Source organism: Ursus arctos, unplaced genomic scaffold (assembly GCF_023065955.2).
Source record: "Ursus arctos isolate Adak ecotype North America unplaced genomic scaffold, UrsArc2.0 scaffold_9, whole genome shotgun sequence".
Lineage (NCBI taxonomy): Eukaryota > Metazoa > Chordata > Mammalia > Carnivora > Ursidae > Ursus > Ursus arctos.
The window spans coordinates 12,971,504-12,999,244 of record NW_026623111.1 but is presented as its reverse complement, the minus strand read 5'-3'; the positions used below and the strand labels follow the sequence as shown (position 1 = coordinate 12,999,244).

Sequence of the window (27,741 nt, the reverse complement as noted above, 5' to 3'; positions counted from 1 at the left end):
GGGACCGAGCGTGCGCACGCCAGGGGGCGGGGCAGAAGTCAGGGGCGGAGCGGGAAGGCACGAGCCCGCACACTGGGCGGTGCTGGGATGGTCGTGAGGACATGGAGGAGGTGCAGAGGCGTGCCAGCGTGCGTGTGCCTGTGCGTGCTGGAGCGAAGAGGCGGGCTCTCAGAAAGGCGCGCTAGGAGGGGCGGAGTCTCGGTTACGTCTACTACGAGGGGCGGAGATGGAGGTGGGACTCGGGGACCCCAGGGGAAGTAGGGCACGTGGGGTTTTCCTGTAAAGGCCTAACCAAGTAGTAAAGACTCTCCTATCGAGTTATTTTTATTCATATCCTTTTTTGGAACTTTTTTGAACTTTCATCTGGTCCAGGGGTGTAATAAAGTAAGACAGCCCAATTATTGTTTTGGAAAAATAGGAGCTTTGTGAATAGTGCTCAATATTTTAACACAATTTTGCTTTTTAAAAAAATGTTTAAGGGTGCCTGGGTGGCACAGTTGTTAAGCGTCTGCCTTCGGCTCAGGGCGTGATCCCGGGTTATGGGATCGAGTCCCTCATCAGGCTCCTCTGCTGTGAGCCTGCTTCTTCCTCTCCCACTCCCCCTGCTTATGTTCCCTCTCTTGCTGGCTGTCTATCTCTGTCAAATAAATAAATAAAATCTTTTTTTAAAATGTTAAAAAGTTTTTATCGTAAAAAAAATGCGTGGTTGGGGGCGCCTGGGTGGCTCAGTCGGTTAAGTATCCTACTCTGGATTGCAGCTCTGGTCTTGATTTTGGGTGAAGGGGTTGGCCCCACCACCTTGGTTCTGCACTGTCCTTCTTCCTCCCTCTCTGCCCCTTCCATTTCTCAGGCTCTCTGTCTCTAAAAATGAATAAATAAAATCTTTTTTAAAAAATACATGGTTGAAAGTAACTCTGAGAACATTGAGAAGCACAAGGAGGAAGGCGTGAGGGAAGCTATCCTTAATGTTTCGTCAGTGTCTGATCCTAATTTTAGCTGAATCTTTGATTTTAGCTTAGGGCACAGGGTGGTGGTGGGGATACACCAACTGCGGTGTGTTTCAAGGACCACAACATTTACATTTTCATATACTTAGTGGGGTAAGGGAGAAATAAATTTCATAGCACCCAAGTAACTCTTTTGTCCTTACCAAATAGTATTATTGACCACTTTGGGATGTGAGACTTAGCCATCAATCAAACCTTAAGTTTACAAGGTGTTCACTAAATTCTTTGTTAGAAACTGCGGTACCACAGGTTTTAAGTGTCCCTGGCCTCAAGGACTTTATTATGTAGTAGAAGCAAGATACATCATGATTGTAAGAAATAAAAATAGACAGTAGTTCATTGAGTGATATGTGCCTATGCTCCAGTTCCTTCTGCCCCCTTCTTGGCTTGACTAAAGCTTTGTCTGATGGCATGACATCCAGGAAACTTCGTTAACATTCCAGGTGGGGGTTAGGTGCACTTCCTTTGCTCCCATAGCAGCTTGTCTCGAAGGACTAATTACCTGTAGGTTCGTTGTATGTTTCCCCCAAGGCTTTTGTCTCTTGATTTTCAATGCCTAGATCCAGAGTGTAGATGGTGGCTGGCACATACGTAAGGTGTTCATATAATGTTTGAATGAAAGCATGATCAAGGTCTAGTGGATATAGCTTTGGTAATTGAAGAACAGGATAGGTCTCACTTGTGGTCTTTAGATTGTAAATGCAAAACCCAAAGAGGAAGGTTGAAATGAGCCAGTGGAATGAGAAGGATGTATATGATTGAGGAGGACATGAAAACATGGAGGAGTGTGAGGTAGGGTGTTGGCTTGGCTTGGCTTGGCGTATGGGGATCAGGCCTGCCTGGAATAAAAGGTGGTTATAAAAGAGAGTGATGCTGGATTAAAGAGGATCTTGAAAGGCTGGAAGCGTTTATAATTGATGTGGGAGTTCACATGGACTCGTTAAGTACTTTGAAGGAACTGGGAGAAGTAAAAGCTCTTCTTTAGTACGATTGATAGAGATTGGCATGAAGGGTACAAAAAGATGGAGCAACGTAGGTAGGGGAAGTTCTGCTTCCCTAGAAACCTAAGCATGGTCCAGAGAGACTGTGAGGAGGCGCCTGAGGGTATCTGATTCAGATCCCAAGGAACTCCTTTCACAACTCTGTAAATCCTTGAGCAAAGCAAATCCTGTTTATAGACATGATAATGTAGGTCAGGGTCGGAGCACTGGGTTGGTGAACACGTGGGAGAGTGACGTGCTTACTATGAGAGGGTCTGGGAGCTCCATACCCCTTCCCACATACCTTGCCCCATGCATCTCTTTCACCTGGCTGTTCCTGAGATTTGTCCTTTTATAACAAGCCTGCAATCTAGCTTCTAGATGACATATGCCATTGATTCACTTCTCAGGAGAGAGTGCTCCTTCTCCTCACTCCTCCTCAGGATGAAGTCAGCCAGACATTTGAAACTTGGGTGAAGGATACTCCAAAGCTGAAATCCTTGCAAGATGAAAACTGTGTTCTATAAACCATAAATACTCAATACTATAAACATTAATGATGAAACACGGAGAAGAGAGATGTCCAGTGAATAATCTGTGAAGGCTAAACATCTAGGGAGTGGAAAGAACTGATTGTTGGCTGCTCGAATACTGCTTCCCTGCTGAGAAGTCCAACATAGCCCGTAGCCCATGAGGAATAGCCAAGAGGAGAGGAACTTCAGTCCCGGAGGCAGCGGCCAGAATCAAGCTCCAGATGTGTGAGAACTGGGGTTCACACGACTCCAGCCACAGCCTTTGAGTCTTCTTGCTAAGACATCAAGGAGCAGAGGCGAACCATCCCCCCTTGACCCTGTCCACATTATTACCTCACGGGATCTGTGAGCATAATAAATATTTTAGTTTTAAGCCACTTTTAAAAAATGTAAATCAGAGTTGATGGTGGCTCAGGCTAGGGTGCTGGAGTGGAGGTGTTGAGAAATTGTCAGGTTCTGGGTATATTTTTAAAGTGGAGAGACGCCTGGGTGGCTCAGTCTGTTAAGCGTCTGCCTTCAGCTCAGGTCATGATCCCAGAGTCCCAGAATCGAGTCCCATGTGGGGCTCCCTGCTTCTCCCTCTGCCTGCTGCTCCCCCTGCTTGTGCTCTCTCTCTCCCTGACAAATAAATAAATAAAATCTTTTGAAAAAATAGATAAATAAAATGGGACCATCAGAACTTCTTCATGAACTAGAGGTTGGGTGTGAGAAAAAGGAGTCAAAGATGACTCCAGTTTTTGGTCTGAGCAACTGTAAGGAAGAAGTTGCCGTCAGTGAGGATGGGAACTGGGATGCCATCAACTAGGAAGGCTGTAGGTGCAGCAGGGTTGCAGGAGGTGGTCAGGGGTGTAAGACGTCCACTAGACATCCAAATGGAGATGTGGGGGAAGTAGCTTGATATATGAGTCTGGAGTTCAGAAGAAAGTTCTGGGTTGGAGATATACATTTGAGAGTCATTTGCATGAAGATGGTACCTGAAGCCATCAGTCCAGGAAAGGGGGGTGGGTGCGGCGGGAAGCAAAGTGTCAAGGACTGAGCTCTAAGGGCCTTCAACACAAAGATGTTGGAACAAAGAAGAACCAGCCCAGAGAATAAAATGTAGCAAACAATGGGGCAGGAGGAAAATAGAGAGTAGCTCCTTGAAAAAAGCCTTAAGATTTCTGTAAAAGGGAAGAGAGCCTTCCTCCTCCTCTCCCCTTCTCTGTCCCTGGAACCCAGCCTTAGTGGGCGGAGCGTAAACCACAAGACACAGGAAGCTGGTCACCAACAATGACGCCAGTGAATCATTCCTGGACTGCTAATATTCTGGCTGTTACTTTGTTTAGACTACTGTGATTTTGTCCTTTCTTACAACAGCTGTGATTGAATTCTAACCAATACACACAGATAACATTACAAAGCCTTGCTGTAGGTATTTCAGTTCTGCCATCCCGGTAAGCTGAAATGTTTCCCACTTCTTATTGGTTCTCATGCTTACTTTGGTTTTTCTTTTTTCTTTTCCAGACTGGACAAATTCTTGTGGGGGCTTGCTGGAAGTTCAGAATTTAGATAATAACACAAATCATGATGCCACAGCATTATCTGGTTTCCTTTGAGGGTGACTGTAGACAGAGAAAACATCAAATGGGCTGGTCTGAAGGAGGGGGACGTGGTCTGCCACTGCTCCTTAAAATGCACATTTAGGGGTGCCTGGCCAGCTCAGTAAGTAGAGTATGTGACTCTTGATTTCAGGGTTGTGGGTTCTACCCCCACACTGGGTGTAGAGATTACTTTACAAAAACAAAATCTTTAAAAAAAAACCATACACATCTAAACTAATATAACATTGTATGTTAATTGTCCTTCAATAAAAACATTTTTTAAACCTTACACATTTGTATTACAAAAAATAAATTCACAGAGAAGAGTAGCATTGTGAGGAGTGTTTGATTTTCATTTGAAGTATTATGCACGAAAGCAGGAAGTCATCAATTTATATTGCACTAAATGTATGAGAATCAAAGTGGGAGGAATTTGAGGATGTTGACACCATATTTCTGATTTGGTTCATTAGTATGTTAGCGTCTTTTACCAGGCCTGGCTACATAATTTTCAGAGCCCAGCCTGGCATGAAAATGTGGGGCCCCTTCTTCAAAATGATCAAGAATTACAGGATGGTGAGAGCAGGTCATTAAGCCAAGTGTTGGGCCCTAGTAAGTGTGGGGACCTATGCGACCACACAGATCACACACCCATCAAGTTGGTAAAATCCCTTATATTAGAGATTTGTGTGCTGAGAGCCTCCTGGCTGTAACCCCTGTATGTGGCTCTGGCGTTGGGCACCATGCTCAGCTTTGTAACATTAATGGTGCAATGGCACCAAAGCCAAGGAAGGGGGGAGGTTGCCTACTGACAGAGAGCTCAAGAGCTTCAAATGCTCCCGAGATTAAGGAGCACAAGGACAGAGAACGTTTCGTCATAGTTGTCAAGGAAGAGGCCCTGCATTCACATCTCCATGACAACACCTAGCACGGCTGGTTTGTAATTTTGCCCTAAGTTAGGAACAATTTCATTGGCAAGCAGCGGAATATTTGACTTCAGAGGCCTAAACAAACAGCAGTTTGTTTTTCTCATATAATAGCAAGTCCAGCGATAGGTTTTCCCAATGTTAGTTCAGCTGCTTCGTGGTGCCTCGGTGTTCTTGCTCTCTGCTTACCCTTCCTTCCCGGTTGCTTGGGGGGATAGGCGTCCTCTCCCGGCTCAAGGTAGCAGGAAGCAGGAAGACGTGGCACGAGCTACATCCGTCTTCCCTTTGTTTCAAACCTCCCAACAATTCTGATCCCACAGCGGCCTCCCAGCTCAGGTTGCTCTCCTCTGAATTGAAATCTGCTGAGGGCACCACCGCAGAGTCAGGCCACCTGCTGGGAAAGCGAAGCTTCTGGCTGCTCCCTAAGGAGGTGGGACTCCCAAGAGGGGACATTCCCTAACCAGAGGAGGAGGGTGTCAGAGGTGCTGGGAAGCCAGCAAACCTGAGAGGCCCACACAGCCCTGTACAGTGGTCCCCCTTCTCTGCAGTTTCGCTTTCTGTGGTTTCAGTTTCCCTCTGTCAAAAGACGGCCTGGAAGTAGGTGATCGTGACTGGATCCTCTGACGGAACGTCTCACCTAACACTCTGTCACGACGCCTACGTCATTCCCTGCACTTCATCTTGTCCTGCAAGCACGTTATCACCTCACATCATCACCAGAAAAAGAAGGGTGAGTACAGCACGAGAAGATACTGTGAGAGAGAGACCGCAGTCACATAACTTTTATTACAGTATATTGTTATCACTGTCCTATTTTATTAGGACTTACTGTTGTTCATCTCTTACCGTGGATGATTTTTTATAAATTAAACTTCATCATAGGGGGTAGGTCTATAGAGTTCAGGACTATCTGTGGTTTCGGGCACCCATAATCCTCACTATTACGTAGCTTTGTGTGCAGTTTTAAAGAAATTCTTAAACAGAGGCTTAAACATATTAGAGACTTACCTTCTCATGTGAGTGAAGACAAAGGCTGGTACAGCGGCTGCCTAAAATTACCAGAGGCTCAAATTTCTTCTGTCTTTCTGCTCTACCATATTTAGTGTTAAGCAAATGACATGTGTTGCCTAATACCCGGAGGAGTCCAAGCACTTCTTCTGCCCACCCCATCTTGGTCTCAGGGTTGTCAAAGAAAAATGCAATGCAGTCAAGCGCTGGAGGGAGCAAAGCTTTACTCACATAGAGAAGAAACAGCAAGGTCAGCTGCAGTAGTGGGGGTCCGTCCCCCATGGCCCCTGGGTTTCCCTGAGAGCCAATGCAGGGCAACTGGCCTACTAGCACCCCTCTGTTGCCTCAGGACCAGGACCCCTCCCCTTCCTCCGTGGAGTCTGGAATACTGAAGCTGGGGGCAGGCCTATGGGCCATGGATTGACACACATGCTTCAGAAGGACAAAGGAACATACACTGAGCCTGAAACAGGGAAAGATATCCCCATACAAGGTGATGAGTCCAGGCCAGGCTGTGTGGGTTCTTTATCTCTAAGATAAAGAAAGTGTTCCAGGTGCAAGCCCCATTCTTACGTGGTCAAGTGGGGGTGAAAGACTACACCAGAGAGGTCCTCTCCCACTCGTTAATGGAGAGTCTGTATCCTCAAGGTCATCTGGCTGCAGGAAAGTCAGCCATTATCTCTGCCTTCCAGACAGGAGGAAGGGTAAAGACAAAGCCCCCAACCCTGCCCCTGCCCCACAGCTGAGTCATTTCCTTTCCAAAATGCTTTGAAAGCTCTGCTCAAGCACTTCTCCTTACAACCCACTGGCCATCCCTATCTGTAAGAAGGGCTGCTACCCAGGGTGAAAATCTGGGCTCTAAAACTCAACAATGAAAGGGAAACTGGATGTTGTTTAGGCAACAGTGTCTGCCCGTTTCCCATAGGAAATCTTTCTTGATGCCCTTGTTACATCAGCTGCTCTTTGTCTATGTTCTTCAACATTGTAGAAGAGGTAAAATTTCTCCTTTACCCTTTTAGGGTATCCGGCTGGAACTGAAAATTAAACTGACATAGCAGATTAACAGGAGAAAAGCATACAAATTTCATTTATTAATGTTGACATGGGAGCCTTCACAAGAAAAACAGAGACCCAGAGAAGCATTTCGGGCTGCAAGCTTGTACACTAGGTTGTTAATGTTGTTTGAATCAATGCAACTCGAACAAAGCATATTGTAAATGCTGAGCAATTTCATTGTTGTGTACACACCTAAGATTAATGTTCTAAAATAATACATGTGAGACTTTGAAATTTACATTTTAATGAAATACTCCTGGAAGACACATTCCAGTTCGAAGGAATCTCATGTGCAAAGGTAACTGACAAATTTATCTTTTTTGAAAAAGATTTATTTATTTATTTTGAGAGAGAGAGCAGGGGGAGGGGCAGAGAGGGAGAATCTTTCACACAGACTCTCCACCGAGTGAGGAGCCTGACCTGGGGCTCAATCCCACAACCCATGAGATCATGACCTGAGTCGAAACCAAGAGTTGGAGGCTTAACCAACTGAGCCACCCAGGCACCCCCCTCCCCACCCCCCCTTTTCTTAAAAAAGATTTTATTTATTTATTTGAGAGAGAGAGAGAGAGCACGAGCAGGAGGAGGGGCAGAGGAAGAGGGAGAAGGACAAGCAGACTTCCCACTGAGAGGGGATCCTGTCGTGGGCCTCAGTCCCAGGACCCTGAGACCATGATCTGAGCTGAAGTCAGATGCTTAACTGCCTGAGCCACCCAGGTGCCCCTGACAAATTTACCTTTTGAATGAAGTGATGATAGCTACTACATATTAAGAATCAATTATATTAAGAACAAATAGAGGCTGAACATTAACTTAACATGGATTTTTTAACATTGATCTTATTTCCCATCTCTTTGGATTTTGCTCTTAAATTTCTTATTTCTGCTATCAGAAATTTTAATTTCCAAGAGCTCTTTCTTTTCTCACTGACGCAATATTTACTACTATTTTTCTATAGCCATTAATGATGCTTTCTCTCAAGTTTCTTCTACTGTGAATTGTCTGTTTCCTCTGAGAACTATCTTACTTGTTTTAATCTCTTTGATGTGGGTAGGTTTCCTCAAATGCCTGGTGATCTTTGGCTGTCTAATAATATATAAAAGTGAGGCACCGAAAGGCTAAGTGGAACCTCTTTGATAATTAGCTGCTGTCACTCAAGGGTGATTAGGTAAGACCCAGTCATTTCATTGGGACATCCATGAATGTCAAAATCGACAAGCCTTTTCTCTTGGGTTGCTCCTTTTCCTCAAAAAGGATCCTTCAATTTCCTGTCTGTCCTTTAATAGCCTGATGGCTAGATTTTTGGAGCATGCCAGGAGGAACGTGTCTTGACTTACATAATTCAGTCTATAGATTTTCACTTAATTTCCCTATTTTCAACTACATGCATCCCCCTGCTGGATCTGGGGCCCCCAAATCTGGAGCACCTCTGATTCAATCCCTTTACAGAGAAAGCCTAGCCTTCTATGAAGTTGGGGAAGAGGCATTTATGTGGGGGAGCATGAATATAATGCATAAAGATTTATTGAGATACCATTTCATGTTTCTGTGTGCATTTTCTTCATGGCTGTGTAATTTGGTCTTGTGATGTCTCTGTCATTTAAGGATTAAGAGGATAGTTCTTTTTTTTTTTTTTTTAAAGATTTTATTTATTTATTTGACAGAGATAGAGACAGCCAGTGAGAGAGGGAACACAAGCAGGGGGAGTGGGAGAGGAAGAAACAGGGTCACAGCAGAGGAGCCTGATGTGGGGCTCGATCCCACAATGCTGGGATCACGCCCTGAGCCGAAGGCAGACGCTTAACCGCTTTGCCACCCAGGCGCCCCAAGAGGATAGTTCTTAATAGAGCCATAACACAGACTGCATAATTTACTACTCCTCAGACCACTGGAATGGAATTTTGCTGTGTGTGTTCATTCATTTATTCAGCAAATATTTATTGAATGCCTAGTTTGTGCGAGGCACTGTTCTAGGTGCTGGGAAGTATAGCAGTGAATAAGAGAGTCAAGAGTGTCCTGAGTTACACGAACCCCAGCATCTACCTATTTACTTCATTCATTCTCTTAACAATCATTTTCAGAGCTTACAGTATGGCAGGTAATGAGGTAGCATAAATAAAAGACACAATCTGCCTTCACTCAGCACGTCGTGCAGGAAGGAAGAAAGACCACTAAACAAGGGTATGTGATGCCAAGGGTATGTGATGAGTGAGGGCTGTGATAGGGAAAATACAAGAGGAAAGAGTAAGAGGCTCTCACCTGATTTGTAGGTCAGGAAAGTTCTCCCAGAAAAATTAACAAATTAACCTGTACAATGGGTAGGACTGATAGAGGTGAAGAGAGAGGAGGTGGGTGAAGGGCTTGTGAATAGGCATGAGTGTGTGGGTGGTCTTCCAAAGAATTGAGAGGTCGGTGTGGCTGCAGCGTAGACAGCGAGGGAAAATGGAGCTGTACAGGTAAACAGGGTTCAGTGGCTGAAGAATCGTACGCCGGAGAGAGCTGATGTGGCTTGTACTGCACGGTGGCTGGAGCAAAGGAGAGACCTAGAGAATTATCACACACTTAAGGTAGAATCAAGATGACGTGGTGAGGGACTGGATTTGAAGAGTGAGGGACTGTGAAGATATAAAGGTGACTCAGATTTCTAGCTTAGGCAGCAATATGGATATCCTGCTTTCAACTGAGAAAGAGGACTCAGGAGGAGAAACAGTCCTGGGGGACGGGGTTAAGCAAAGAGGCAGTAGGAAAAACAGTTCCATTTTACCCAAGTTGAGTGTGAAGTTGGAGACATCCAAGTGGAAATATGCACTAGGCAGTGGATGCACGGGTCTGGAGCTCGGGTGAGTCATCCTGGCTAATGATACCAATTTTGCAAACATCGACATATAGCTGAAACCAGGGGAGAGGATAAGAATGCCCAAGCAGAGTATTTGTACTTAGATAATATGAGGTCCATATGCATAATCTCGAGGAAGTCTAATATTTAGGAAACTGGAAGAGGAAGCGACAGAGAAGGAGTGGCCCCAGAGGTAGCAGGTAAAGATACTGATTAGAGGACAAGAGTGGTTAACAAGCTCAAATACTGGGGAAAGGTGAGTCAGCAGGAATAAGGACTGCGAAGAGTCCAACAGATTATGTAATGTGGAGGTTACAGTTTACCTTGGCAAGAGCAATTGCAAAGGTATATTCTATCCTCAGTAGATTCTGTAAAAATGTAGGTTAGCTCATGTCACTCCTGTGCTCAAAACTCAGTGAGGTCTTCCCAATCACTCACTTTCAGACTTAACAGTATCCGACAAGCGATCTGGTCTCCTCCACCTCCAACCAGTTATCTCCTGGGCCTTGTCTCCTATGACTCCCTCTATTCCCATCACACTTAACCTCCTCACTGTTTCTTGAAAAAGCCAGGGAGGCTCCTGCCACAGGGCCTTTGCAATTGCTGTTTGATCTGTCAGAGGTGATGCTCCCAGATTTCTGCCAAACTCACCCCTTTGCTTCCTTAAGGTCTTTGCTCAAATATTGCTTCTCAGTGAGGCCTTATCTGACACTCTATTTAAATCACCTATTTCCGTTCAAGCACCCTCATGGTTTTGTTTTGTTTTTGTTTTTTTTAAGGTGGGTGATGTCAAGCATGTTTATGTGTTGTAGGGGAGGAGCCAATCACCAGAAAGAGGGATAATGCAAGGGGGGCGTGGGGAGCAGAGTCCTAAGGAAGCAAAAGGGGCAGCCCTGGACTGGAAGAAAGGGACATCCCTTGACTGAAGAGAACGTGCTAGTAACTGGAGGAGGAAGGAAAGAGTGAGGTCAGACATAGGTGGCTTCATAGGTTTGATGGCAGGAACTTAATGGCTTAATGTCTTCTCTTCTCACTAGTAAATAGAGAATGAAGGCCACGCTGAGAGCCAAGTGCTCCGAGATCAAAGGGTTTTGAGGTCACATACAGTTGGGAGATGCTGCTTCTTAATGCTACATCCCAGGTATGAGCTCCTTAAAAGTTTAGAAAAAATCCTAGGGTGAAAAAGAAAACTGGCCACACTCTGTGGCTTGAACAAATGAATTTATGTGGTGAAGGATTTAATGTTTCGCCCTCCACATGTATTTCTAAGCCCTCCCCTCACCTGTCCAGAGAACAGTGTTCTTCGCACACCCCTTTGGGAGGCTCTGGAATAGAAGACAGCTGCCACGGGACATGCGTGGGCTTTCACCCTCACCACCCGGGGCAGAAGTCCAGTTATGTGTGGGATCAGAGTATTATGATCAGATTTCTTGTAAAATTTCCTAATATTTTAAAAAGTATCCCAATCGGGTGCCTGGGTAGCTCAGTTGGTTAAGTGTCTGACTCTTGATCTCAGCTCAGGTCTTGACTGGGGTCATAAGTTTGAGCCCTGGTTGGGCTCCATGTTGGGTGTGGTGACTACTTAAGGAAAAAATAAAATAAAATAAAAAGTATCCCAATATAATGTGGCTTATGCACGAGTTATGCCAAACTGATATTTAAAAATGAATTAGCATTCTTGTATGAACACTGGATTTGTTCTAAAAGTGGTAATACAGAGCAGTGGAGAAACAACAGTCTTTTACATAAATGAAGAAGCCCTTTGAACTCAATGAATGAAGCATGGCCTAGTGGGTATGTGTCTGGGGAAAAAGGGAGTTTTGACCCTTACGGCACAACAAACACAAAAATAATTTCCAAGCAAATGTGAAAGGTCAAACAATAAAATCTGCGTAAGATAACATAGGAGACTATTTAGATGAACTTGGGGTAGGCAAAGATTTCTCATACAGGGTACAAAAAGCACTAACAATAAAGGAAGTTTGATAAATTCAGTTACATGAAAATGAAGAACTTCTGTCCAACAAAAGACATTAAGACAGTGAAAAGGCAAACCATAGCTTGGGAAAAGTGATTTGTGATCCATGTAATCAGCAAAGGATTAGTAGCCAGAATAAATAAATACCACCCATCAATTACTGACAGGCGATGCAGTAAAACTGGACTCTGGAGTCAGACTGTCTGTAGCTCCTCACAGCGTGCTTCCCTGTCTCCCTTTCCTTATTGTAAGGGTGAATAATAGTATGCCCACCTCCTGGGCTCGCCGGGAGAATTAACTGACACAGATAAAGCACTTTGAGTAGAGTTTTGCACATTAAAAGAGCACGATGAAAGTTAACAATTATGGGTTCTCTACGTTTTCAAAGAGGTGAAAGCTTGACGCAGAGGATTTGGTATTTCGTGTACGCCCCTCATCAGAGCACGCGTTGGTAATGCGAGGGACTCGCTGTACATCACATTTCATCTTACACAGCAACCGTGTGTGCACACCCCGTGGGAGGTGACGCCAGCAAAGGTGACCCACCCCTTCCATAGTAACTGAGAGGCATTCTGGCCTCACCACCAAATACCTGCAATGATCTTGCCTGTATTCTCCTTCACCCTATAATTTTGACACCTTTATGATACCCTTAAACAAGGTCACAGCGTCAGTTGCATAATCGTGCAATTCACTTCTTTTACTAGTATTATATTCAACAGTTTTACAGATATATACAGAATTCCTGGAGAACATTTTAGGCTTGCCCTTAATCTTGTTAGGAGTTTGCACTTGTATAGATGTTTATCTGAAAGGAAATGCTTTTCTCAACTTCATCATTTCCATATGGAAGCAGGAGAGCAAGGTTTTTGTCTCACAGAATCCAAGAATGAATCTCCCGGGCAAAGGAGAGCGAGTAAAGCGATAGAGTTTTTATTAAGCAGGGATACGGAAAAAGCTCTCAAGAGAGAGAAGGGTCCCACCAGGGTTGCCAATGAGGGCTTTTCATTGGCGTTCTTTTATTTAGAATAGAGCAAGAAACTTGTGGCCTTACAACTCTTAGGACATCTTTGGTTGAGCAAGGATTTATGATAACATTTTTAATGGTTAACTTCTCCTTTGAGGCCTGGTCATTTTCTGTGATCATTTTTTATTTTCTGTGGTCACAATGTAATTATTTGAAAAACACTGTAACCCTGGCAGTTGGGACAGAGTATTCTGATTTTCCTTCCTGATCTTCGTCTTTGTTCTCAGTGGCGGCATACCTGAAATACCTCAGAACCTAGTTGGGGTCCCTATTGTTTCCCTACCTGAAGTCTCATCCTTTCCCTATTTAATACAGGTGGTCTTGTGAGCCACTGTTCTTTCCGGGGGCGGGGACTCAAGTTCAAGGCACCCCTGCCAGGGAAGCATTTTCCTTGGCAGTGATTCACCAAGCAATTTTCTCCAAGTTCTGCCATAGGTCAGCAGGATTTCACTGGCATCACTGGTGTAACAGAAACGCTTGTAAAGCCAGCACCTCTCTGGCTGTTCTCATTAATCCCTCTTCACTCCCTGGGAAGTGGCCTGTGTAAGCCAGAAGCGATCGTTAACAAGCAGACCCACGTTTATCAAAGTGTGGTGGTGGCCCATGTGGGTAAGTCTCCCCAGAGCTGCTTGTTAAGAATGCAGAGTTCTAGATCTCACCCTAGACCCTCTGAATCAAATCTCTGGGACGGTGAGTTGGAAAGTTTGCATTTAAAATAATCTTTCTAGGTGAGTCTGAAATTTAAGAACTGCAGAAAGGTATACTTCTGAGTGCCACAGAATCTGCTTCTAGAATTAGAAAATCCATGCCCAGCAATGGTGGTAGAATACAGTTTGTGAAAAGTGGGGGCCAGTTGAATCTACAGATTACATTCGGGCAGGATGACTATGTGAAGTGTGTGGACGGGCGTCTGGAGAGGGTGAACACGCCACATGTTGCAATCAACCATTCCCTAGAGCTAAGAGGAAGTTCTGCTCTGCCTCTGAGAAGTGAATTACTCAGGAAAATAGGTTTATTTCATCCTTATCAATTCTACCAATGAATAAACGTATAACTAATTTCCTGTATCTTGAGCTTTCTGTTTAAGAGATGGATACTCTTGGGCACCTGGGTGGCTCAGTTGGTTAAGCGACCGCCTTCGGCTCAGGTCAGGGTCCCAGGGTCCTGGGATTGAGTCCCACGTCTGGCTGTCTGCTCATCAGGGAGTCTGATTCTCCCTCTGCCCCTCCCCCCGCTTGTGTGCTCTCTCTCTCTCTCAAAAATAAATAAACAAAAAATCTTAAGAACAGAGAGAGAGATGGACACTCTTCTTACATCTAGGGAGTGTTCGGATCAGCCTCTAGATTGGGGTAATTCTGCACTTACGTGTGAACCCTCAGGCAGAAGTTTCTTCTGAGCTCACGAACTAACAAGCCTGCTTTGGTCATTCTTGAGGCTGTTCACGGACCACTACCAGAAGACCTAACCTCAAGTACATAGAATTGCCTTGGGGTCCTGTAAAAAAATGCAGTTTGTGATTCAGTGGTTCCGGGGTGAGACCTGAGATGCTGCGTTTCTAACAAATTCTCTGGTGAAGCTGCTGAGGCAGGTCCACGGACCACATTGAGTAGCAGCCTCGCTGGGTTAAGACGCACCGTCTTATTTCTGGTCTGCAGAGAGCTGTTGCTGAGACTCTGTGGTCCCAGTTCACCGGAACTGGACAGCTGGTGGAGGCAGGTCAAGACCCATCATCCCAAGCAACGCAGACCGGACTTTGCTCCCCCAGCTCCTGACACGAATGTGTGTTGGTGGCTGATGCATCATGAAGCTCCCCTCCCTTTCATGCCTGATTCTGGTCTTGTAAACCAGCTAGTTCTTTCTCTGGAAAAACAAATTTGAACTTCTGTCCTGCCTGCCCCCAGCCACATCCTGAACCGTTGACAATGATGGTGACTGCTGTTGAACATCTCCCAAGCCTTCAATGGCTCGGTGGTGTCTGGATCCCATGGTGGTTGTTCTCTTTATTTTCCAGTTTTGCCTCAGCATTCAGACCCATTGAGCTTTCCGTTCCTCAGACACATTCTGGTTCCTGGTCCTAATCACCCCTTTTGGGTAGGAGTCTCACCTGAGGCAACTGGCCTTCCTGCACCTCCCCAGTCATCCAGCCTGCCTAGCGAGGGGTCCAGTCCTGCTAGTTTCTAAGAGCTGGGTCTACAAGCATCTACCCTCAATCATGTGCCTTTTAAAGAACTTCCTTGCATCCATCTACATCCATAAGCTAAGAGTAGAGAAGACTAATTGTTATCTCTTAATCTCATCTTGGTCAGGTCTGGGATTTTCCTCCAATAATTCCCTGAATCGGGGCACCTGCCTGGCTCAGTCCATAGAGCATGTGACTCTTGATCTTGGGGTTGTACGTTCAAGTCCCATGTTGGGTACAGAGATTACTTAAAAAAATAAAATCTTTTAAAAAAAATTCCCTGAACTTTTTCTTCTTGGAGAATAATCTCCCTTATAATGTGAGCAACGGTCCTGAGGAATGTTGTAGGGTGCTTGATTTGTTTTTTTACCATGAAGGTCTTTAGTGGATGGTAACTCTCGTGCCCTTCTCCAGCAGTTGGACCATCTCTATATACTTTCCAGAGACAAACCATTCTCAGTAGTTGAAATTTTAAATAAACTCCTTTCTCTAATAAAATAGCAATGACTTTTAAAAAATGTATTATTGGAGTTGTCAATATGTCAGGTATATGTCTTCCATAGTCTTCATATTTCAAAGGTTTCATTTTTTTTTTAAGTTGTTTAATTCCAGGAGTGCCTGGGTGGCTCAGTCGGTTAAGCAGTTAAGCATCTGCCTTCAGCTCTTGGCATGATCTTGGGGTCCTGGGATCGAGCCCCGCATTGGGCACTTTGCTCAGTGGAGAGCCTGCTTCTCCCTCTGCCTGCAGCTCCCCCTGCTTGTGCTCTCTCTCTCACTATCTCTCTCTCTATGTGTCAAACGAATAAATAAAATCTTTAAAAAAAAGTTGTTTAATTCCAATTTGGTCTCCACAATTTGGGCTAACTAAATTTAAGTCCTTAATCATTCAGACACTGTATATTTTCTGTGGCCCCACCCACAAACTTGAGTGTATCAGTAATTCTCAAATGTCAACTCTCAGCTATCAGCTGGGGAACTCAAAGGACACACACACACACACACACACACACACGTGCACACACACTCACCTCCTCTCTTCCCTCTCCCACAATAGATTCTGAACCAGTTTTTAAAAGCTCACCAGGTAATTTTGACCATCATCCAGGTTTGGAAACTATTGAGATGGTTTCTATCTATCAATCATCTATCTATCTATCTATCTATCTATCATCTATCTATCTAATTTATCCTGCTTTCTTTATTCCAGAAAAGATTTAAGATATCGACTTGATTAAATACACTATCTTAGGAAAATAGCCACTTAAGAAAATAAATAAAAATATCAATAGTGGTTTAATTTTTACCTTCTTTCCCCTAATTTGGGGTTTTCCAAATTTTCTTCCCACGTATTATTACAATGATAATAACTTTTAAAGAGTAAATCTTTATGAATAAAAAATTGATCCAGTGACTTGTCATGGTTGCCCTATCTACTCTTTTATCTTTGGTGAGTTATCAGTTAACCAAATATTTTTATTTTTAGGGCCCTGTTCCCTCAGAAGACTAAAGAAGCATACTTTTATGGCTACGACTACAGATTACTGGTAAGATGATAGACCTCTAAAGTTCTAACAGTTTCTGTCCCCTTCTGTCACACAACACCCCCACCCCCTCAGAAATGATGCCCATTCTACTTAGCCAGCAGTGGTATATGTAAAATATAAAAAGGGCTTTCCTTCTTTGATTGTAACTTGAAATTGAAATGTAGCCTACTAGAATCATAGAATGAATCTGAGTTGGAAGACCCAGTCAACATCCCCTGTCCCCCTCACAACCACACCCCAGAACACAATGTTTATTGCCTGTGGATTGCTTCCCCCTGGTGGTGAAAGGTGGTCATGCCATTTCAGTTTTTAAAATTAGTTTAACTTCAGAATCACAGTTTATACGTTTTTGCACATCGTCAGTTGCTCTATGATTATGACAACCTATGCTTTTGTGACAATATCACATAATATCAAGGCTAAAACAGCCCAGGATTTTAACAAAACAACAATATCTACAGGCAGGCGAAGCTCATTGCTTCTCTAACTTCTTTTGACTCACTGTTTCAAGTGAAACAACTTATCTCTGATTTACAATACTCCCACTGCAAAGAAATCGTACAGAAATGCATGTAATAACGCAAAGTGCCACCCTCTGGTTATAGCCGTCAGTTACAGAACAAAACAAACCAAACCAAAGGGATCTGGACACAGCTTACTACCAGATCCAGGATTTGGTAAAGGGTTCATGCCTAGAAAACAGTCTGTCATTTCGAGTCAGATTCCTCTAAAGGACCTCAACGAGGGGTGCCTGGGTGGCTCAGTCAGTTAAGCATCTGCCTTCGGCTCAGGTCACGATCTCAGGGTCCTGGGATGGAGCCCCACATAGGGTTCCCTGCTCAGCAGGGAGTCTGCTTCTCCCTCTGTGGCTCCCCCTGCTTGTGCTCTCTCTCACAAATTAAAAAAAAAAAAAAAAAAAAAGAATCTCAATGAGCTCAGTCCAGTTTTAAAATCATCCTTTAGTGTCCTGGAGAAAGTAGATGTAATTATAAATTTTTCTTTAAAAAACTGCTTTTAAACCATTCCCAAGGGGTGTTTGCATATAGTATATTACTTTTATCTGATCCCTCAGAAACTCTGCAAGGTAGACAGGGAAGGTATTATTATCTTGTCTTTTTTTTTTTTTTTTTTTTTTTCTGGTTGAGGGAAGAACACACAGCAAAAACAGTTCCAGAAATGGGACAAGAATCATAGCTGTCCTGGTGTTTGTGAAATGCTCCAGATTCAATGTTCAGTTGGGTTGTGTGTTATCTGGATGTCCCACCCACAGGGACATCCTAAGATGTAACTCATCCCAAACCGCCCCTTCTCCTGGATTCCTGTGACAGTTAATGCTATCGCCATCAGCAACCCCATCAAATGAGAAATCTGGGAGGCCTCCAGAATCCTCCTCCTTCCTCTGTCCCCACTTGCAACCAACAAGTCTTGTTGGTTTTCCTAACCCTCCTTCACATCCTGTTACTCCCCAGTATTACTCCCCTACAGCTACCATAACAAAGTACCACAGCCTGGGGGGGCTCAAACATCAGAAGTTTGTTTCTCAAGGTTCTAGAAGTTCTGAGGTCAAGGTGTCATAGAGTTGATTTCTTTCTGAGGCCTCTCCCCTTGGCTTGGCTGTCTTCTCCCTGAGTCTTCACAGGATCCTAATATATGTCCTAATCTCCTCTTCTTATAAGGAGATACACCAGGCATATTGGATTAGGGCCCACCCTAATGACCTCATTTTAACTTAATTACCGCTTTAAAGGTCAATCTTCATATACAGTTATATTCTGAGGTCCTGGGGATCAGGACTTTCAATATAAGAAATTTGGGGGTGCTGCAATTTAGTTCATAACCACTCTTTTATCTTTCTGAACTGGTTGATGGCTGCCTCCTTCTGCCCTTCACTTTGCAATCTGTTTCCACCTGTATATTCTGCTCCAATTTACTATCTACAGGGATCTTTCTAATACACGAGTCTGATGGTGTCTGATCGTGCCTCTCCCCTGCTTCTAATCCTCTGATCAAGCCCATGTCCTTTCACAGGCTGTAGGAAGAGCTCTGGGCACCAGCCCCACCTTTTGCACCTGCATCCTTCTCTTCATGGTTCTTGTCCTGCACTTGACCCCCACCGATGCCATGTGACAGGGCCATGCTGTTTCATGCCTCGGTGCCTGTGTTTATATCTACACCCTCATTCCACGACCTTTTTCTTCACCAGCCTACCTTTTCCCATTCTTCAAAACTGATAGCAAGCAAATGGGAACCTTTTCTAGTTCCTACGGGCAGCCACAGCTCTGGTTCCCAGAACGACCTGTGTGTTGGAGTGCATCTTGGGGCGTTATGAGGGACTGAACACGGGAAGAACAAGATCACTCACTGTTGGAACAATTTGTCAAGGAAATGATGATCCGGCTCTGACATTAGAAACAAGCTGTCCCCTGCACTTTGGAAGATGTCACCTGCCCCAGACGAGGCGGCCAGTGTGAGCCCATGGGAAGGGAAGCTGCTTCATGGTCTTCCGCAGACAAACGATTTTCTTCCCATTTATGGCTGGCTGTCTAGTTATTTTTGTATTATATACATTTGAACTTCGGCTCATACCTGTGAGGCTGATAATTTATGGAGACATTCATTTACATTTCCTTTTACCTACCCTGTCGCTATCCCCATTCCAGCTGATCGTGGGCCCCATGTCTCTTTGCTTTGGGAGATTTGTGGCAAAGGAGAAACAGAAGGGCAATCACACTGACTTCCAGTGCTCTGGGTTTTCTAGGTTGTGAATTGTGCCAACACATCTGTTCAAGGGTTCAGTCAGAGAGGTGGCCCTGTTTTCACATTTGCACAACCCCAAGCTCATCACAAAGGTCAACCCTGTCCAAAATAATATCATGTGGTATCTTCCATACCAGCAGCTCTATTGGAAACTTTACCCTCGTGCCAGCATGTGATTACTATCAATGATTTTACTTCCAAATCCTACCACTGCCTGTGGGAAGCTGTGTCAGGAACCAACTTTGTCCAGCCCCCAACCCCATGTCATAATCAAATGGGATGTTTGTGTTTTTCCTTCCTGGTCTGTAAACTGCCCAAACAATGTCCCATTCATCTTTGTATCCTCAGGACCCAGTGCTGGACACGTAGCAATTATCCCAAAATACCTATTGAAAATTAAGTTAAAATAATCATATCAATGGGAGGACAGCGCAGGGGCGTTCCAAGTAAATATTGGAAAATATTTTTAGTGCGAAGCTTTTGTCGTTGGAGATGGGAGACTGGAGGTGAAGGTACAGATGAAACAAGATTAGCCATGGGTTGACATTGTTGAAGCTGGGAAAGGGGACTGCATTATAGTAGTCTCTCTGCTTTAAAATAGATTCAAAAATTTCCCTAATAAAAAGTAAAAAAAAAAAAAAACCCAGAAGTCCATTTGTTTATAAACAGGCATGAGAAAGAAGTGTTAATGTTATAATGAAGATGTTCCGGAAAGCTTATTTTTTGCATTTTGTCACAATGGCCCTTAGTTGAGGAACAATGGCAGTGACTTCCACGTCTGCTGGGGAGAAGCTCAGAAGAGGATGTCACTGGTGTGGCTAGTCAGCCCTTGAGATGGTGTCACAGGTTCCCTAGGATAAAACCTCCATTTAGCTGCAGAGGGAACAATTGAGTATTAGAATGGTCATTGTTACATGCTATCCTTTGGCTCAAATTTCGTAAACAGATTCATCTTTAATGATGGTATGAGTAAGGGATATGGGATCTGATGGGATTGCCTGAAATCTCAGACCTGGAAATTTCCACTGCAGTGGGATGTCATGAGATTCGATACTGACAGAGCCATTAAACTTATAAAGAACAAAACTATGTGGAAATAAAAAAATAGGCTTGATATTTTTCTGTGAAGAAAGGGGAAGGACAATAAGTACATGCTGTACTCTATTTGGGACGAGAGACACAATGATGGCGTACAAAAGTTCGTGTTGGGACATGACGCGACGACGGGAATGAACCTTGAAAACAGACTAAGTGGAAAAGCCCAGTCACAAAAACCCCATGTTGTGTAAATCCATTTATAAGAAATATCCAGAATAAGCAAACCTGTAAGACAGGAAGTACCTTAGTGGTTGCCGACAGTGGGCTTGGAAGAGAGGGAGAAGAATGCTGGGGTACACGGTCTCCTTTTGGGGCCACAAAAATGTTCTAAAGTTGTGGTGATGTTTGCACAATTCTGTAAACATTCTGAAAACCATTGAGTCATATACTTTATTTATTAATTTTTTTGAGTTGTATCTTTATATGACCCAGTTCATGATGTATAAATTAATCCTCAAAGAAAGTGTTAAAAATGTTGGGGTTTTGGGATGAAAGATTTCTTTTTTAAATTGTCTTATTACAGCATGATGTAATTCATTACATTAGCTTTTCCACAAACTGCACAATTTATGGTCACTCACAGTGAAAATCTGGCAAGGATGCTTCCCATTCACCAATGATAATTTTTATTAAAAGAAAATCCCAGAGAAGATGTTTCTGATAAACTTCAAAACCAAAGTTAAGTTCAATGAGTTGTTCACCGAGTACTTGACAATTAAGCACCTAATGACAATGACGTGGTGTTCGGTTTTCTAGCGGATGCCGCACGGTCTGTGGATACCGTCTCCTCTCTTTCCTCTGTTGCTTTGTCAAGGAGGAGGTGGGCAAGGACAGTTCTCATACTAGTTGGTCCTCCAGCATGGGTGAGCAGTGGTCCCTAATCCCAAATGAGACTTGCTGTGCCAGAGGTAAAGAAGTACTCAGAGGAGTGTGGACACGTCAAAAAGGAGCTACTAGAAGGCACTCTCACTGGTCACATTTGGAACGATTTGAGCATCAAAATAAATAATGAAATAGGAATGGATAATAAACCATAGAGTAAAATAGGAATCTGTGAGTCCATACCGATAAAATATATGAATGAAAATATAGATTCTTTCTTACAGTAAAATGCCAACTAATACATGTAGAAAGAATAATGGAATTAGGAAAAGAACCATTTGGTAACTATCATACTAACAATTGATTTAGGCAGGAAACATCAACAGATGCTGAAACTAGTGGGTGAGAATTTAATGGGAAATAAGCTGTTTCCATAGTCTTGAAATATCTCTCAAGAAAATACTGACTAATTTGAATGGGAAAGAGAGTAACCACAGTGGAGAAATCTGATAATACCACTCTCCAAGTGATCAAAGTTAATGCCACCAGTAATAGGACAAAAAATATCAAGTGCCTCCTGTAGGATGTAGTGACAATGGTCCCACATCATGTCAGAGGTCATTCCTGCTGAGAATGCACAGGTAAATCTAAGGAGACCCAAACCGAGGGAGAATCTATGAAACAAATGTCCTGTGTTCAAAATAAGTCAAGGTCATAAAAGACAAAAAGGACTGAGGGATTGTTCCAGTTTAAAGGAGACTAAAGAGATGTGATACTAGATGCAACTTGAACCCTGCATCGTCTTAAAAAGAAAACAAAACTGTGGGGCTGCCTGAGTGGTTCTGTCGGTTAAGCATCTGCCTCTTGATTTCAGCTCAGGTCGTGATCTCAGAGACCTGGGATCAAGCCCCATGTCAGGCTCTGTGCTCAGTGGGGAGTCTGCTTGAGGATTCTCTCTCTCCCTCTCCCCCTCCCTCTGCGCACTCTCTCTCTCTCAAATAAATAAATCTTAAAAAAAACACAAAAAGCAAAAAACAAACTACAAAGGACATAAGGGGGACTGTTAGCAAAATTGTAATAAGATCTATAGGTGAGATAACAGAACTCTGTCAGTGTTAATTTCCTGATTTTGATCACTGCACTGTGGTTATAAAAGACAATTCTTTTAAAAAATATTTTTAAAGGAAATACACACTAAAGTATTTAGAGGTAAGTGGTAAGATGTCTGCAACTTGCTCTCAAATGCTTCAGCGAAGTTTATGCATACACACGCCTGCACACACATGCATACACGTATGTGCACACATAGTACACACCCATAGGCACGCACCTGCACACATGCACACACAGAATGCACACACACAGTGCACACACACAGTGCACACCCACATGCATGCACCTGCACACATATGCACACACACGTGTGCGCACACAGTATGCACGCATCTGCACACACCCACGTGTGCACACATGCATACACTTGCCCATGCGTGCACACACACACAAGAAAGAGATGAAGAGAGGAGAGAGAGAGAATATGATAAAGCAAATGGGGTAAAATGTTAACACGTAGAGAATCCAGGTAAAGGATATGGAGGGATTCCTTGTACTACACTTGCAAATTTCTGTAAGTCTAAAATCATGTCAAAATTAAATGCTAAAAAATTGTCTTGGGAACTAAATGTGATAACACAGACAAACCTCATCAAATGCTTAGCACAGTACCTGGCATGTAGGATATATTTTCTGCAAGATGGCAAATATCATAAACGTATCTGCCAATATACAGTCTTTCTGCTCTGTCTGGCCCATCTGCTCACTGTCCACAGAACACACCCAGTCCGTCTGTCCTGGATGCCCTGCTCGCTCGTGTCTCTCTTTGCATCCATCCTCTCAGCCAGGGTGAAACACATTTACCTCGGCTCCAGTCACTTTCCCAAGAAACTTTATTGAGTACTACTTATGTGTACCTCTCCCCTTCCCGAATTCCTGCGGACCAAATGATTGATCTAAAAAGTAAGCGACTTCTTTGTCCTTTTTTGTCATATATGATTTTTCTCTTTATAAAAAGAAGAGTTATATTGTCCAACATTTTTTTCCAGAAGAAGGTGACTTGATTAGAACTATGTGTTCCAGGGGCACCTGGGTAGCGCAGTTGTTAAGCGTCTGCCTTCGGCTCAGGGCATGATCCCAGTGTTCTGGGATTGAGCCCCACATCGGGCTTCTCCGCTAGGAGCCTGCTTCTTCCTCTCCCACTCCCCCTGATTGTGTTCCTTCTCTCACTGCCTGTCTCTATCTCTGTCAAATAAATAAATAAAATCTTAAAAAAAAAAAGAACTATGTGTTCCAAATTACAAAACAATATGTTTACCAATAATCCATTGTGTAAGAAAAAAAGTGGACGTAGACTTATGAAAGAGTATAGGAGAAGGTACAGAGATGTAGAAATGGTTACCTTTGGAAGTGGGGTTGGGGGAGGAAAGGGGACACTTTAAATTTTTTATTTGTGTGTTTTAAGTTTTTTGTGTGTATATAAAAGCTTTGTTTTCTATGTAATTTAGGAACAGTTCTGGGTGCTTGAGATAAACCAATAAGCAAAAATTGAGAAAGATCTCTGTCCTAATGGAGATGACATTCTCAAGGGAGAACACAGACAATAAACACAAACATAGTACACAGACCAATTATGTAGGATGTTAAAATTAAGTAAAAAAACACTTAGAGCAGGGTAGGGAAGATGAGCAATACTGGGGAGGTGGGAGACAGCTTGCTGTATTGAATTGGGTAAATCATTTAGGAGGTGGTATTTGAGGCAAGACTGAAGATCATAATGTGACCTCAAGCCTTCTGAGAGTTAATTCCCGAAATATATGGGAGAGCAATTCCTGAAAATTTGAGAGATGGTATAATTATTTCCTCAGTGAGTAAGCATCCTGCTCTGATAAGATTTCAAATTAAGTGTAAAAATAACTAAAAGAAACAAAAATCGAAGTATTGGTAGTTTTCAGTTTAAAATCTGTGTGTATTTGCTATTTTAGGTATTGGTGATAATCATCCAAGGGGAGGTGGTCTACACGAAACAGGTCAGCCTGGCAATTCCAGTTGATTTGGAATCATATTCCATTTATATGCAGTGTTAGAACATTTGCAAGAACTAAGGTTCACAGTATTTTAAATTTAATTCATTAGGAGAATTATTAAATTTCGTCAGTTAATTAGAGCACTTAGAAAAGCAACTGGATAAATGTATACAGGTTGTTTCAAGATGTTTGTTTAACTACACTTGTAAATGGGACCAAGGAATCGAAAGCCCTTTGAAAGTGACCATTAAGATTTGCTAGCCTTATAAATAGAATAATAAGATCTGTAAGCCAAACTTCAATTTAAAGAACGGAGTAGTGTCGGGGTGGCTCAGTTGGTTAAGTATTTGCCTTTGGCTCAGGTCATGATCTCAGGGTCTTGGGATCAAGCCCCACGTTGGGCTCTCTTCTCAGTGGGGCGTCTGCTTCTCTCTCTCACTCTCCCTCTGTTTTCTCCCTCTTTCTTTCCCTGTCTCTCAAATAAATAAAAAAAAAGAACTGATTCTCTGAATGTATAACTTAACATGGTAGTATTGTAACTTACACTGACTGGTATGAAACTTGATACATAAAGAAAACTTGAAAAAGTAATGCATTCCCACTCTGCTTTCTCAGCTACAAAATAGTGTTTTGGGCATAATTTTATAAGTTCTAAGTAACTTGTTAATATTTGCTATAGTGATGACTGACAGGGATAAAGCCTTCTAGATGAGAGTCTTAAAGAAAAAAAGGCACCTTTACAAAACACGAAAAAGTGATCAACTCATGAATTTTCCAGGATTTTTTTCCACTGTAAGAATCTATTCCAGTAGAACCCCTAAAGTTGGATATTTCTTTATTTATTTTAGTAATTTCTATACCCAACGTGGGGCTCAAACTCACAACAGGCGATCAAGAGTCCCAGGCTCTCCTGACTGAGCCAACCAGGTGCTCCTAAAGTTGGGCTTTTAAAATGTCTCTACTGGCCGCTCATCACAAGGGACATGCTTTTCAAAACCAAGGTAAAACTTTGAATAATTCGCTCTGGAGACAGAAATCACCCTGGCAACATAACTACTGAATAGTGGGTGTATAGCGAGCTGCCTCTCACGTGGGCTGCTCCAGCCGGGGCCGCCCAGGGTGACCGTCAGCAGGACAACAGGGTTTCCCTGCGGACTGGCTCACTGTTCTCTTGAGCAGTACCAAGAACGTCCACTGGCCTCACATCAGCATCTCCTTTTCCATAGAATGGACACTTTCTGTCCTACCTTTCAACATCTTTAGGGTTCAGGGAATTGCTACAAAAGAAAAAGAAAATGCATGACATCCTATTGATTCTTCCCCAAGTGGTAAAAGAAAAATCACTGTTGTTGCAAAGTTGTTTGTCATTGTTGCTTATTATTTTTCCAAAACAAAAAACAATAAAACAAATAATCATATGCCCTCTATATGTTTGTTTTATTTAGCTGAGAACTTGACCTACGAAAATCACAGAAATGCGTATATATTCAAAATGTAGTTGAACTGGTGGTTGGAATCCTGCAAATGTTGAATTTTTAGTGTATACATGTGGCCTCTCCCTCGCACATTACCAAATAGCCCAAATGAAAATGCTGAGCTTAGGGCCTGATACGTAGTAGGTGCTCCATTTGCGATAAATTTGAACATATTATTTCGCTTTAAAAACCACATTTTAGAGAGGGAAGGAAAATTAGAGATTATCTTATGCAAGCTGGTTGTTTTACAAATGAGAAAACTAGATTTCCACTTTCAAAACTGGTAATTAGAGTACTTCTCAGGGTTCTGGTGAGGATAAAATGAGATAATGCACGTTCAGTACTCAGCACAAAGCCTGGCACGGGCCAAATGCTCAGTAGGGATCAAACGGTATTATGTCAAGTGCGGACTCTTATTTGCTGACTAATTGTTGACATTGTGGTAGAAAAGAAAATGCGATTATAGGAGCAAAGGAGAGCATGAAACCTAATTTATTTGGCAAGAATTTTACATGTGTCCTAATTACATGGGCTTCTTATGAAGCTCCATTTAGTTTAACAATCAAAACGAAAAGGAGAAGGAGGTTTAGGATGGGGGGCGGGAGGAGGAGGAGCAGCAGGAGGAGGAGGGAGAAGGGAGGAAGGAGGAGAAGAAACGTTTCACACATAGAAATTGATCTAAAATGGGCACAGGAGGGCGCCTGGGTGGCTCAGTCGGTTAAGGTTAAGCTTCTGCCTTCAGCTCAGGTCATGATCCCAGAGTCCTGGGACCAAGCTCCCTGCTCAGTGGGGAATTTGCTTCTCCCTCCCCCTCTGCCCCTCCCCCTGCTTATGATCTCTCTCTCTCTCTCTCAAATAAATAAATAAAACCTTAAAAAAAAATAAAATGGGCACAGGAACTTCTCTGAGGGGCTGTGTCCTTCTCCAGCATCATATCCTGAGATCATGGTTCACTTTTGAGATTCCCTGTGCTTTACCTAGTCTCCTTCTGCCTCTCTATGATTTCCAAAGATGTACCCCACATATTGTATAAGTATTTGAACTCCATGTGGGTGATGTAGGTGAGGTCTCCACTTTCAGCAAGGATTTTCTAAATTATGATGCCAATCTAGTGGTGTTGACTGATAATAACACAACATTTTGCTCATTTGTTTTATATCTAAGTCTTATTTATTTATTTATTTTTTCAGGAATATTGTTAGACCAAGAAACTCTGGATTCGGGTAACATTGCTCTGGTAGGCAGAAAAATGTCCCCCAAAGATGTCCTGGGTTAGCTGGGTGGGCCCAATGGAGTTGCAAGGATCCTTCTAAGAGGGAGATATGAGGGTCACAGTCATCAGAATTGTCACCTGTGTGATGAAAGCAGAGGTTGGAGGAACATCATTGCTGGAAAGAGCCACGAGCCAAGGAATGCAGGCAGCATCTAGAAGGTGGGAAAGCAGGAAAACACACTCTCCCGTAGAGCCTCCAGAAGGAACACTGCCTTGCAGACAACTTTACTTTCCCGAGGAAGGCCCACTGTGGACTCCTGGCCTCCGAAACTCTTAAGATAGCAAATGCGTGTTGTTTTCAACCACCAAGTTCGTGGCAAGTTGCCTCAGCAGCAGTGGGAGACTAATACCATTGTCATTTTGGATTACGTTGGAAACGTTCCCTAAACCATGCATTCGTTCTCACCGGTCATCAACACTGCACAGCAACCTTACGATTTAGAAAAGTTTCTTTTTTTCAGTGGAAGAGCAAGCATTTTCGTCACATTCTTTGGAAGTGTAAAGAATTGTTTAATTCAATTTTCAGAGAGTGTTATATTTTTCTTGAAAGAGAGAGAAGAGTATTTGTAATATAACCCTGTT

General features: G+C 43.2%; 1 long non-coding RNA gene across 1 annotated transcript; it reads left to right on the top strand.

The window, feature by feature from the left end:
- Positions 1 to 84: 84 nt before the first annotated feature.
- LOC130543232 (uncharacterized) lies at positions 85 to 19,874 on the top strand. The gene is made up of 3 exons (XR_008958406.1): positions 85 to 5,756; positions 16,594 to 16,654; positions 18,683 to 19,874. It is a non-coding gene; the product is annotated as an uncharacterized LOC130543232 (long non-coding RNA).
- The last annotated feature ends 7,867 nt before the right edge of the window (positions 19,875 to 27,741 follow it).